Source organism: Balearica regulorum, chromosome 17 (genome assembly GCF_011004875.1).
Source record: "Balearica regulorum gibbericeps isolate bBalReg1 chromosome 17, bBalReg1.pri, whole genome shotgun sequence".
Lineage (NCBI taxonomy): Eukaryota > Metazoa > Chordata > Aves > Gruiformes > Gruidae > Balearica > Balearica regulorum.
In genome coordinates this window covers 9,057,679-9,072,060 of record NC_046200.1, presented here as the reverse complement: position 1 = coordinate 9,072,060, position 14,382 = coordinate 9,057,679, and the positions used below count along the sequence as shown (strand labels likewise).

Genomic DNA, 14,382 nt, shown 5'->3' with positions numbered 1-14,382 from the left:
ACTTAAGTCATCAGCTTTTTAACAGGAAGACCCTTTATTTAAGTTGTACAAGGAAAAAAATCTAGCAAAATTCTTATTGACAGTCTCCAACAAGTTTCTACTACAAAGTTGGCAAGTCAGTTTTGGAAGACATCTTCCATGAACATCCCTGTTGAAGCAAACAGCACCAATTTATACACCATATATAGCTTTAAGGAAAAAAAAAGCCAAAACCAAAAAACCAAAACCAAACAAAACCAATAATGTTTAATCGTTGCTTACCGTAAAGCTTTTTCTAAAGCATAATTTGAAAGTTTACAGTGAAAGAATAATAGTGGAATTACAAGAAATCAAGAAAGTAGCAAAAGTCAAATAAAATTGCCTGTCCTCTTTTATAAAGGATATTTTAACACCTGAAGAAAGAAACAATTAAAAACAGTCACCGTGGCATGGTGCAGCAGTTGAAAATGGTTGCATTGCAATTGCATCTGTATAACTTCTGCAATTTAAAGTTAATGGAAGAGGATAGATTGCTGAGGGGGTGCATACTATGGACCAGGTATTGTAAGATATTTCTAAGATAATGCTTTATATTTATTGTGTAATTCTTTTCATCATCTAAGTTTTCTTTATCTGCTTGGAAGGGGCTTTAATGGATCTAAATAAAAGGAGAAAATTTGTCTAACATTTATGTGTTGCCAATTCTATTAGATATTGCTGTAAGAAATGTAAATCAAGACATTGGGTCTTAAAGTTTTATTCACTGTAGTTTTAATAGACCATGCCAATACTACTCTAGTATTGCCACAGATGTCTCCACGAACACTGAATGAATACTAAGAAGGCCTACCATGACTCTTGCTGTGGAAGCACAGATTAAATCTTAAAACTTTTAATCTCTCAATTGGATCCACATGGGGAAATTCAGTATGTCTTTTGGGGAATATGACAGCTAAGATATCACAGACAAGTTACATTGTATGTTTAACCAGAATGGAAACATTCACAGTTAGATCTCAAGGATCAGAAGTTACGTGTTTGTTTTCAATCCTAACCTGTGTAAAGATGTATGACTCTCTTTGATAGATGTACATCAGCATGTTTCCACATGCATATACCGTCTACAGATTATCAGTCTTTTCTACGTCTTTTCCAGAAAAGCATACAAATTTTGAATACTACTGCATTTTAGATGAAGCAAGTTTTCTCTGAGCCATGAAGTAGAAAGCAAGAAGGCACATAATGAAGTATCATATATACCTTAGCTACGTAAAAAGTCCACTTTTAAGGCCAAACTTTTCCAGGCAATTCAATGAAATTCCACCTCAGACAGATAAGTACTTGTGCAAGACATTTTGCTAATAAGCAGATCATACATGCCACATCAAGAAATTGATTGACTACACCCTACCAAAAAATGCCTGCCTGTTTTGATAATCGGTATTCCAGTAGTTCCAATGCTCCCTAAAGTGAATTTATTTAACCCTACCCGATCAAACCATAAAATACGACTTGCAGTAATACAACCCATCTCTTCCTAGTGCATAGGTAGCTGTACAGTGAGCTAGAGGAAAGAAAATACCCACAGTCTGCTGTCTGGTGCACCATTCCTGCAGAGTACCAGGCTTGGTCTTGCTACTGTCATCATTGTTAGGAGGAGACAAAGACATGTAGGGCAGCAACTTCCAACATCCTAGTAGCTTGCAACCCAGGCCTCACACAGGTTAGCAGAAGGAGCTCAACTCAGCTGCCCAGACCACAGGATCATCAGTAAACCAAGACAGGTCATAAGCAGCAGCAAGGCAAATTCCTCACGTTTTCAAACAAGCAACCATTTTTACTTGGGAATTATAAAGTGATTCCAAATGAGGCTATTGGAAATATAAGGAATTAAATCCATGCATATTGTACATAAGAATCCAACCTTCCTTTTTAAATCCATTCAGCAACACTAAAGGCACCAGAATTGTGCTGATAATAATGAAGGCAAAATTAGGACATATCAGGAATTCTGGAAAGCTTGTATGATCATTAACTAAACATAATCACATAGAGGTAAATTCTCAGGCATACAACACAGAATAAGTCAGACTTAGTTTGTAAACTAATGTCATGCGAAGACAATAGTAAAAGTTCAAACTCAAATAAACTTGGTGTCAGATAAAGCAGATAAAAATACTTTCCAAGAACTATGTATGAAAAAAAAAAATCAGTAATTAGCATCTACATATAATATACACTACATGGAAGGGAAGTTCCTTTCTGAAATTACTTAGCTCAGACTTGTTTATGCTGCAAATGTTTATAAACCAAAATGTTATCTTTGGGTCATTTGAGTATTTGGGTCATACCTTGCACTTCCTGGGTGTGACAAAGAATCAGACATGCCCAAGACTTAATTTTGTAATAAGCTTTGCTACAGACAATTTTTTTTAAAAATAGCTTACTCGTAAGAAATATCAAGCATATTAAGTAGGAGTTTGATTAATCTAGAGCAATCCATCAATTAAACAAGATTAATTGATCATTCTTGATTGCTTGATTGTTCCAGAAAAGATGGTAGAAGCCCAAAATAAGCAGACATTAATCTAATGTTTATAACAGATAAAAAACACACATTCTGGATGGCCCAGGTCTGAAATCTAGCAGCTTGGAAGATGTTTCAAATCAAGAAAACTCCATTTTGCAAATTACAATGAAAACTGACCATTTAAATCACACAATCACAGTTCTGGAAATATCTGTTTAGTATTAATTTCTGAAAAGGCAATTATTTTTCATGTTTCAGAAATCATTTCTGGGCAACCACTAGCTAGAACCTTTTATGCCAAATTCACTTGTAATAGTATCTTCCTGGAGAAAAAAAAAATAGTAGTTCTTAATGAAAGTTGTTGTATAGCAAATACAGTATCTCATTTTTTGAAATGTTCACCTTTGAAAAAAATAGGGGTTTTTTCCATAAATGACATCCATAAAAATGCCACTAATAATATTATATTATATTAAGCTTTTATTAAGAGTTGAGAACTAATACACAGTTTTGAAAACTTTACATCTATTCACAATATTGCATGCTTTCTCTCTAATCTGCCCTGTTTAGATGACCAGTAATATCTGTCATTGTAGAATTTAGGCCATGTCTACCATTACTCCAATAAGTATACATCCTGCAATTCTTTTTCTTGCCTCATGAGAAGGCACTCTGTCTGTTTAGACCTACTCCTGCACGCAATGTAATAAAACAGTTCAGATGATATAAGCAAAATAATTATAGATAATCAATTTTTATGGTGCAATGATTTTCAGAGTGGTAGGTATTAAAAAAAATCAATATGCTGGCATAATAGAAATGGTTAAAACATCTTTCTTCTACTTAGGAAATATCTTTTTTTTTTTTTATAATCAAGTACTACAGTAGTTACTTAGTTTTCGTGTAACCCGAGCTGTAGCAGACTATTATAATTACAAATGTTTTTTGCAAGAAGAGGAAAAAGTCTTCACATTCAGACAGTATAATGTTACTCCCACTGAAAGCCACAGAAATTCTACTGCTGACCTCAGTGGGAGTAAGAGCAGTTCCAAATGGCTCCAACTTTTCAGATTTTCCAGCAAGACGCCTATTGCAAAAAAATGGAATTCTATTTTATCATTAAAAGCCATAAACCAATAACCAATCAAAATAGACCTAAAATTGTTTTGAAAGTGAGCACTCTCAGCCAATAAGATGCACTTGTAAAGGAACTAACCAGCATTCTTCAGGGCTGACAAGCAATAAACTGAAAGCACCATCATTCTGAAAATGTATGGCACTCCTGATTAAGGGTGACATACTCTTTAAAATGAGTACAGAGCATACCTCACTTCTGAAACAAGCAAATCAGTCTTAGTCATGAACTCTGTAAAAAATATCTTTGGCAATGATATTACAATTACTACTGTTTCTTCAGCATAGAAGGAGCAGGAACATTTTCAAAGTTGTACATTCCTCTGCTTCACAAATATGCCACAGAATAATAACAGGCTGCTCATGTATCCACACACAGCATCTCATTTGATTGCCTGCTACTTTTTTCCTAATTTTGAACAAGTAGTGAGGCAGCAGAACAAAACATTTCTAAAAGGTCCAGTTATAAGCTTTTCATAGAATCATAGAATGGTTTGGGTTGGAAGGGACCTTAAAGATCATCTAGTTCCAACCCCCCTGCCATAGGCAGGGACAAGTTAGGTTTTTTTCAAAGTTTTATTGTTAGTTACATTATATGCAGTTAATTATTCTACATTTTGATTATATAGACATTTGGGTTTTATATGGTGGTTTGCTATTCCAAGCAGATTAATTCAAAAACCCTTGCATATTTTAGCCATACTCAGTTCAATAGTCCTACTGTTTGGAAAAAAAAAAAAAAAAAAAGGCCACTGAAGACTATTACTACAAAATGAATTTAGTCTTTCATTACTTTATTGTTGGCTACAGAATGACAATTGTGAGACTGGAACAGTAAATAGCAAGAAAGATTAAATTAGTAACGATTTTGCCTTCTAGATTTCATAGATATGAACATGTGCAGTTAATAAAAGAAATAAAAATATATGTAAGGAAATTCTGACAATTCTTACCACCCTTTCAGGCGAGTTGTTAGGCCTCTTTCCTTGTTCATAAAGCACAACTCAATATTATGGATATCCCTGAAAAACAAGAGGGACAGATCAAACTCTAAACAGAAACTCTGTAACTAATGTGACTAATGGCTTGTTGACCTGAGTAACAGGACAACTCCATACACAGCTTCATAGCCCAAACACTTGGCCAAACCGCACTGCTATCCCTAGTTCAAAACAGCTAAGTCAAGACTTTCATCAGCCTCTAGAGTTCCTACTTCCTGAAATCAAAGTTCATGGTAGAAATTTCTTATCTGGTTTGAATGCTGTGGTATGCAGAAAAGTTTCTTCTGAAATCTCTGGATCACAAAATCCAAAAAACAATTTAAGTGCACAGTAACAAGAAGCAAACCAGCTAAGATGTTCCTCCTTGTTCTCTCCTTACTTAAATATATTTTTTTCTGGATCATACGCTTGATTTCAATGACCTAACACTTGTCCCATACATAGAAGAACATTTTCCACAGAAGACATACATACTTGAAGTTACAAGGAAACTGGAGAATTTTTCAAGTCAAGTTAGCAATAATACAAACTGTTTGTTCTTAGGAAACACAAAAACCATCTTGGGCCACAAGTTGCCAAGTCTTGATCAACTGTTCTTTGTGTTTGTTTATTTTAATTCCAAAAATCATTAATTTCCAACTGTTTTATCTGCCTTTGTTTCCAAGCTAGAAATATGTCTGATTCCATACATACACAATGCAAGTTGGAAGTCACACCTTCATCTAATGTCAAATACTAATAGCTAGCAGCATTGCAGCTACAAGAAAGGAAAGGATAAATTTTTCTCTGACCTTAAAAATCTAAAAAACTTTAGATATCCAATTCCTCTACAGAATTTCTAAAGCTAAAAAAAAGGAAGATACGCGAATGGTAGTAGCATAGAATTCTTGATTATCGCTATATTTGGGCAAGACACAGAGGAATATATATATATGTATGCCCAAGCGTAGCTATACCCCTACAATGCCAAAACACCACTGCTCATTGGTCCTTCTACTGCTGACTAGACTGGATTTGTAGGACAGTCACACTGACATATAGGGTATCCCCCTAATAGCAGTGATTTAAGTAACCAATGTCATAACTAGGGTTTGGTTTGGTTTTTTACAGTACTCAATGAAGAGTGCTCACACACAAGGCCCACCTAAACCCACTAATACCAGCAAAAAATGACTAACACTCAGACCCACAAAAGATGTATGTGCACTCAATGGGAAAAATTAGCATTTTTACATCAAACTGACTTATTTTTTTAAGAGATCTAAAAAATATAAACAAAGCTATCTGTAGACTTTGGGTTTTTTACCACCAATTCTTGTAAGACAGTCAGCATTCGGCTGCCTTACAAAAACCAGATCTTTTCCCTCTGTGCCTTCACCTTCCACGGTAAATTTTATGCTTCATTTCATAATTTACAAGTTATAAGGCAACACTATGTCTTAATACAGTAATTCCAGTGACTTTAGGATGACACTTGATGTAAATTTATCTAATTAGTAAACAGGATGCTTTATTTATTTTCAGCTCTTAAGTAAATGCTTTAAAGTACTGCAGAACAAAGGAGAAACCTCATCACAAACATGAAACATACTAGCAAGTAGAACACGTACACGGAAATTCAGTTTGTCAGGAAATAAAATTTCATTAAAAGGGTCATGTTGTTCCAGAAGCGGCACTGAGGGAGATGGCAGAATCCTAAGAAATAGGTTGAATCAGTACAAATCCAACCTCAGGCAAGAATTTTCCTCACAAGTTTCATTTTTATTAGCAATTCAGACTTCACCTGCTGAGCAATTCCATCCAGAGGTCAGAAGCAAAATCTTGCCATTACTTGCCATTTTAAAAAATTTTGTCAAAAAATAAAATGAACACATGATTTTCCCTAACCAAAAAGAAACGCAAATAGTGATAACAATCAGAAATAATATTAAACAGACATCAGTGGGGTAATATTACAGATTAAAAAAAGGCACTGGAAGCTTGATTAAGTTTTAAAACATTGCAATAAATCCCAAACTGACTCTTCTAAAATTATTTTTTCAGTAAGTATTGCAATTCTGTATGAGCCATTTTAAAAGCTTCTACTCTTTAAAAAAAGTGGGAAATTATGGCATATTTTAAAAAATAAATCACCATTAAGAATCTCATTGATTAAGAAAAACAAGAGTTCAATGGCAAGCTGTTTTAATCCATGTTTCCAATATAAATCAAGATGTCACTTCAGTTACAAATCTGGGTACTCTGCTACCTATACATGCCTGTAGCACCTAGAAAGGTTTCAGGAAGAAATTATGATTACCCATAACTTACTATGTTACAACTTCTCTTTTTTGAGCAACATAGCTCAAAAAGTATGTTCCACATTCTGGTAATTTTCACTTGATTAAAAACTAACCACTATTCAGCTTCTGAAGATGCTCATGGGAACAGAAATTCAAGCATATGATACATGCACTGCAATTCTTGATGAGAACAATCACCTGCTATTAAAACATATGCCTACCTTTTTCCAATAACATACTCTTAAAATTGCAAGGGCTGTGGATGTAATGTGATTTTGGATATCCTTGTACAGCAGAGCTGAGCAAAACACTAAGTAAGTCAAGCAGCAAAGCAAGAGAACAAGATTTCCAGTCTTCATTTATAATCTTGTGTAAAAAGTTCAGTGTGCCAAACTCCAGGTCCCAGAAGGTCTGAATTTCTCAGGAACCAAGCCAACATTGAAACTACAGAAGTAGTACAAGTGTAGTTGTATTTGAACTTGCCAATCAAGTATTATGGCTTAACACACAACACTAAGGAGAGAAGAAGTGATGGAAAAAGAGCACTTTTTCTAGTGGTCTGTCATGAGCTTGAACAAACTTATTTCTGCCAGACCAGTTACCAAGAAGTAACAAGTGTACACTCTGAATAACTGCAGTAACAACTATTTAATAAGTCTCTTATAAATATTCAAAAGACCCACCATATTAGCAGTTCCAAACATAGTAAAGGGTGAAGGTGTCTTAAAGAGCAGCTCTAAGCATAATGCAGCCAATTCCAAGTGGAACCTTATGTTGAACCAACACTGGCTGACAAGGGCATGACCTTCTATTGATACTGAAAATGATGACTTGGTTCAAAAATTGTTTCGTTTTGCTGCCACAGATTTAACAACTCAGGCTTTGTCCCCATGAGATAAGTAAAACATGCTCATTAGGTAACCTAGTTCCACAGAGACAGGATTTTAAACAAAGGCTAAGCACCTTTATTTTAATATTACAAATATGTCCTCAAGGTGCTTTAATACAGACCAGTTGTAAAGGTGAAAACACCCACGACTGTACCACAGTACCACATTCTCAACATGAAGACTGCATTGATGAAAATTATGAGTAGCATTAAGTATGTGAACAAAAAACAGTGAGCACTGAGCAGAAATACAGCTCACTACACCATCACAGCAATTCTGAGGATCTTCAAAAATGTGTATAAATAAAAGGAAATAATTTTCACTTTGTTTATCCAGTCTAACAGGCAAGACTATTATGAAATTTTAGTAACTTGTTTCAGCTTGTCAAAAATATTTACTGCCCATTGTTTTCATCTTCCTAGTTACAGACACACCAATGTCAGACAATATCTGTTACAATCAACTTGGATTTACTGTATCTACCATCTGTCTTAAGTCTAACCAATAAAGCAATACTGAACAAGAAAAAAGGATGAGAGGAAGAAGGGAAGCAGAATACCACAAAGATAAGCAGGCAGTTATTTCTTACTCTGAATGCAACAACAAGAACTCTAGAGGCCAAAATGTTCCAGCTGAGCTAACTATGGCTTCCTGCTGCTGTTACTAACATGGTATTGTAGAAAAGTAATTGCAAATCTTACTCAAAGTACAAAATACCAAGTAGAAACAAACAAGATAATGGAAGAAGCATGTATCTACTGGCAAAACCAAAATTCATTAGAAGATGATATTCAATATGCTTTGAAGCCAGCTGTATAAAGTGACAGTGGAAGCCTTTACATTTAAACAAACCTTATAAAATTCTTTATTTCACTAAAGACAGAAGTTTGACCTTAAGTGTTAATTTAAATGGATACAACCAAGTTGGTTAAAAAAGAAACCCAAACAAACTGGAGTTTCATAAATGCAGCTGCTAATGGTACCCTCAGAACTGCAGCCACATCCTGGCCTGACCCACAGCTCTGTCCATCCAGCTCTCCCTTCACACCCCTTGCCTGTGCTGGGATTGATGAGTTATACTCACTGGTGAGAAACGTAAAAGGAGGTTGTCTTGCATCCCTGAAACTCCTTTCTGGACTTCCTGCCCTTTACACCATCAGGATCCTGGCAACTTTGCTTCTTCTTGTAGAAGACAGAACAATTTGAAGGCTATTCAATTATTAACCATCTTATTTTCACAGAATCACAGAACAGTTGAGTTTGGAAAGGACCACTGGAGATCACCTGTACAGTTCCCCTACTCAGAGTCAATTATGAAGAAGTTGCTCAGGAACTTTTCCAGTCAGGTTTTTAAAATCTCCAGGAATGTAATGTCCACAATCTCTCTGGGCAAGTTGCTCCAGTCTTCAGTTCAACCCCACAGTAATTTTTTTCCCCAGTTTTTGATCAAAGTAAGACTTCTCCACTTCGTACCTGTCAGCATATTAAGCTGTGCTGCCCGTTGTAGTATTCTTGATCAGTGGGGGCTGCTTAAATCAATGAGCTCTGAAAATGACAATGAGATGTATAACCATGAAATTTATTGAATATGCCTGCATGCATTAGTAATGACACAGTATGGCCTCTGGGTCCAATAATGCAGAGAGCTGGATTCCTTCATCTTCCAATGACTGCTCTAAAGTCCCTAGTCACACAAGGACATACAAAACAGATGTACATTTTTTACTCCTGGATATTACACCTACTTTAAACCAGTTGGGTTTTGTCTTGTTATTACACATACCCGATAAAAGTTTCTTTCAATTTCATAGTGTCAATTAGTTTCTCACAAGAATCTACTACTAACATTCCTTGCCTTCAAAAAGACATGCAAGCAGTTATTCTGAGGTGGCAGCGGGAGAAACCTGTATAAACTCAATGCTCTTGAGGTTTCTATCAGAAATCAGTCACTTGATTTCATGTGAAATGACAAGAATGCACAAGCATATTTTTTTGTTCTTTATTACAGAAGTCTCAAGTGACATTTGCTGTAAGAAAGACAAGTATCAGGCAGTGAAATGTCAAAGGTTTCCCAAGGAGAAGTCAATTCTGTTCATGATTCTCCTCTTAAAAACACCTAAGTAATTCAGGTGTATTCGGTCAAATCACACCTGGGGGAAGAAGAGAGAAATGAATATCAGGTGGTTAATCACTAATACAAAAACTGTGTAATTGTATTTGTGCATAATTCCTTTCTCATTTTATACTCTCTAGAAGAAAATGTCGAGAGATTTCTTTTCCCCATTAGAATTCTCCAACTTGCTGTAAATATTTTATATCTGTGCAGCTACTAAAGTCACTAAATTATCAATCTTGCACTCTAAAATAAGTCAGCCTATTTCAGGGTCTTACCTCCCACCCTTCTTCATTACAGCTATTTTCATTCTGGATTCTCCACACACTGTGTGCACCTGTAATCTGTATCTACATTGTATTAGTAGGATCCTCCTAATTAGATTTAATTTGTTCAAGTGAGAAGAAAGTGACATGCTAAGCCTGCCAGTTCTTTGAAGAATGTCCTAGATGGTCAAATGGTGTGGATCTAAGGGCTTTGTGATCTGTTTGACAGAAGTAAGGTAAGGTTGGTCAACATTTCAGATGCTTTCAGTAATGAAAAGCAAAGTAACTGGTATTGATTCCATTCACGTCAATCTCAAAATGGTAAACAAAATAATTATATTCTCCATATAGCAGTCTCATGGGTACATGCAGATATATTTAATAGATCTACAGACAGTAGAAACCTCATTTAAATCAGACACTATGTGAAATTCTAGTGAACTAAGAGACTACACAGTGAGTGTTAGGGAATGCTGGTCTACTAGCCAAGGAACAGACAGATTGTTTTCTCCATCAGGAGATGGGCACACTTAAAATGCCTATTGTCAATTGTTGCAGTTCTCTCAGTCCAACTAACGCCCCTCTAACACTCTCCGTGTAGTCTCTTAGTTTACATAAATCTCTCCTTTTCTAGACATTGCATCCTGAAATGGTTAGTGTTACTAGAATCCTCTCTCAAACTGACCCCAGTAAAGAGAAATGTCACAGTACTGAGAAAAGGAGAGCAGCATACTCCTTCTTAGATAAAGCTTAGCTATTTTATTTGAGTGTTAGTTGAGATATTCCCTATTTATTTAAGCTATTGTTTAATATCTAGTGCCCGGTTCTTTATACAAGCCCCTTCATCAAGTTTAACGGAAAAAGCAACAAAACACGCTATATTAGATTATATCTGAAAACCAGAAAATTTTATTTTGCAAGATGCATACATTTTCAGTAAGCTTAGAAACTGTAGACCTAGCCTCCATTTCTTCAGGTGAGAAGGAAAAAAAGTATTAGTTAACTACCTAAGAGCTGGGAGAGCTGTACGTGAGAAAGCACAAGGTAATTCTAAGACTAACAGTGAACTATTTTCACTGGAAGGCAGCAACTGCTAATACTAGTGTATATAACGACCTAAGAACTGCATCTGGAATTCAGTATGATATTCCAGAGATCCACATTAGAGAAAGATTGACTTGGCATAAATATAGGCTACTGAAAACTACCTGGGAGTGGATTAGCCATTTTATGAGCAGAGAATAAGAGTTTGGTTTATTTAGCACAGCAAAACAAAGGCTGAAAGGGGGCAGAACTGTCCTCACTAAACATGCAATTCTCAGAAAAAGAGAGGAGCCATTGAAGAACAAAACCAAACCAGTATGAACTGGCTAGAAAACCACAAATAAGCTGAAATATGGAGAACTTTTTAACCATCAGAATGATCAGTTCTTGAGAAGCTGACATTATACAGAAGATGCTTAAGGGGCAGAACAGCAGAGCTGTCCAGACTCAAAGGAAAGCCCACACAGCTAAACTTCAGTGGAAGTTCCAATGTGAAATCATTTACTTACTCTATAGCTCAGGTTTCTGTGATGACAAAGGAATGATGTAACATGCCGGCAGCTTAGAGAATATTCTTTTAGATGTAACTTCTGTATATTACTTTATTCTCTTAAATATCAAAGCCAGGCACTTAGCCATAGGAATGCAGATGAAAGTTATGGTATGTATACAAATTCATATTTGAAAGAAAAGGAAATAGTATTTTCCTTAAGTATAAGAAAGGGAAGGAAGTGCTAAAATCAGACTACTGTCCCAGACCTACAAGGTTCAGAGGTACAGCTGACACAGGAAACATGACATATGCTCTGGAAAGTATTACATTACCAAAATGAGTATTATACAGTTCATCATAATCTGATACACCAGGAGCAGTATCTCTGCCCTTAAACACTTAAATCTTGAGAAATAGGGTACTTGGAAGTAAAAACAGAAAAGAGGCAAGTGAAATAACTTATTCTAAAATTAGCAGAAGGGGAACTGGAAGGAAATTCGAGGTCTTCTCTTCAAATTACTATACAACATTACAGTTTGAAGCAAAGATTTTGTATGCTGTGTGGAGAAATCTTGCAAAAGATGGACCAGATGATCTTACAGGTCTTTATGATTTAACTTGCTTTGATTTGTTGTCTGTCACTAGTTCCAAAGCTTTTCCACTCAGTGCTCTATTTCTTTAAGATTCATTGCAACATAAGCTTCTGCATCTTATTTGGACATTTGCTGAACAATGTGGCAAGTTGAACAACTAAAGAGTGTATTCTATAAATAAATGTTAAACAACTTGTTTCCTGAAGAAAATACAGAAGGAAAGAAATTAATTTAATGAAAACCTGTGTCTAGTCTTGTTCTGACCTTAAGCAGATGGGAGTTTGCAATACTTCTCTTTCCCAATTAAAAAAAGGGAGGACGGAAAAGAAAAAAAAAAAAACTAAGGACAATTCACACCAGTAACCTTCCAAATCTAACAGTTACAAGGTCTCCCTACCGAAACACAAACACCTCTATGTAGCAAGTATGAGATTAAATAGTTATTACTGTTTTCATCAATTTTAGTAATTCATTTAGGAAAATCATGCAGATTATACTGCATCTTTCAAGCCTGCCAGCTACAGCATCAACTTTAATACATATTTGGATAATACAGAAGTTTAAAAAAGGAAAATGTAAATATCAGTTAAGAAAACTAGACAAACTGTGAATTCAGTATTTTCTAAAGGTAATGTTACATAGAAAGTTTGATGAATTTTAACAAGAGGCATTGTAGTCTTTCAAATATTGATACATAAAATGAGGTTAAAAGTTACAGAATCTATAGCTTTGGTTTCCATAAAAAGGAGATGTCTTTGTATCTCCACATCCACCCCCCCCCCCCAACTTAGTTATATCTTTCATAAATTTCAGAACATATAACTTGCAAAATTTTCAAGTTCTTTCTATTCCTTTATGGCACAGAGAACTCACTTTTACTTATTTCTATATTCAGATGGAGAATGTGAAGAACAGAGAATGTGAATTTCACATTTAGGCCATGAAAAGATGCAATCCAAAAGAAAGGGAGAGAATACAAGGTCAAAATAATATCAGAAAGGAAAACATCTTGTAGGACAGGGCTTAAGACACTCTCAGTTCTGTTGGCCAATATTAAGTTTACCAATATCACTACCCTCCTACAGAGAGGGAAATGAGAAGAATTTGCTAAATATAGATAGAACTGTTTGGAAGGATGCCTATCCTTATTTGTGCATTCATCTGTTTAATTGCAGGCAATATAGTCCAGTAGACAGCCTGAGGCAAGCATGGATGCTCAATATTCTCCAAATTATACAATCTCAACTGGAGATTGGACTTAATTACATGGTTCACAATAGTATAAATGGAAACTTTGTATTGTGAAACTCTTCACAGTGGTAAGTGCCTCTGAACTTTCTTTTTTACTCAGCTTTGGGAAAGTACTAAATGCCTGTGTGCAGTTTTAAACAAACATGGTGAAGAAGGAATTCTTGTATTTACTGTATGACCTCAAGTCTTCCAAATCCCGTGAATCTCAGTAGCTGAGATATCACAAAGATATACAAATACACATTTATATTTGGACATCAAAAATCCTCTAGAGTAAGCAAAGTAAAAAAAATAGAAATAAATCAAGTTTTATGCTAAAATCTCCTCTTAGTTTGGTAGTCTGAGGAAATTGACATTTTTCTCAAATGGATCTGCAAGTGCATTTTTAAAATAATTCAATAATTTCATTCTTCAAACATACTTGTCAATACATATTACCAAATTAATCCATCTTTATTTGAAAATAAAGCTGAAACAACCACACAAACCTAAAAGAAACAAGTCAAGGTAAGTTTATACCTGTGATCCAAACCTTCTAAAGAATTCCTAAACCTAATTCTGTTGGTTTCAGTGAAAATACTGTAACGAAATATAATGGAATTTAACAGGAACTGGGTGCCTAAATTCCTAAGGGATCATTGAAAGTCTTAGCCAAGATATCAACTTATTTACAAATCACAGAGAGGTTCTCACATATTCTTTTTATTCAGGATTCAATCACCATTGATCTTCCTTCAAAGGAAATGTGAGCAAGACAGGCTGCAAACCTCATCAGGCCTCTGCTACTTGTGAATTTTTCATCCTCT

General features: G+C 35.3%; 1 protein-coding gene across 20 annotated transcripts in view; it reads right to left on the bottom strand.

Annotated features, from left to right (window-relative positions):
• Positions 1 to 14,382, bottom strand: part of ARVCF (ARVCF delta catenin family member) — a 286,311-nt gene that overhangs the window by 257,961 nt on the left and 13,968 nt on the right. For all 20 annotated transcript variants that reach the window (XM_075769218.1, XM_075769235.1, XM_075769219.1 and 17 more), the window contains one exon: positions 4,597 to 4,665. The gene's annotated coding sequence lies outside the window, so the exon portion shown is untranslated. The remainder of the gene's footprint in view (positions 1 to 4,596; positions 4,666 to 14,382) is intronic.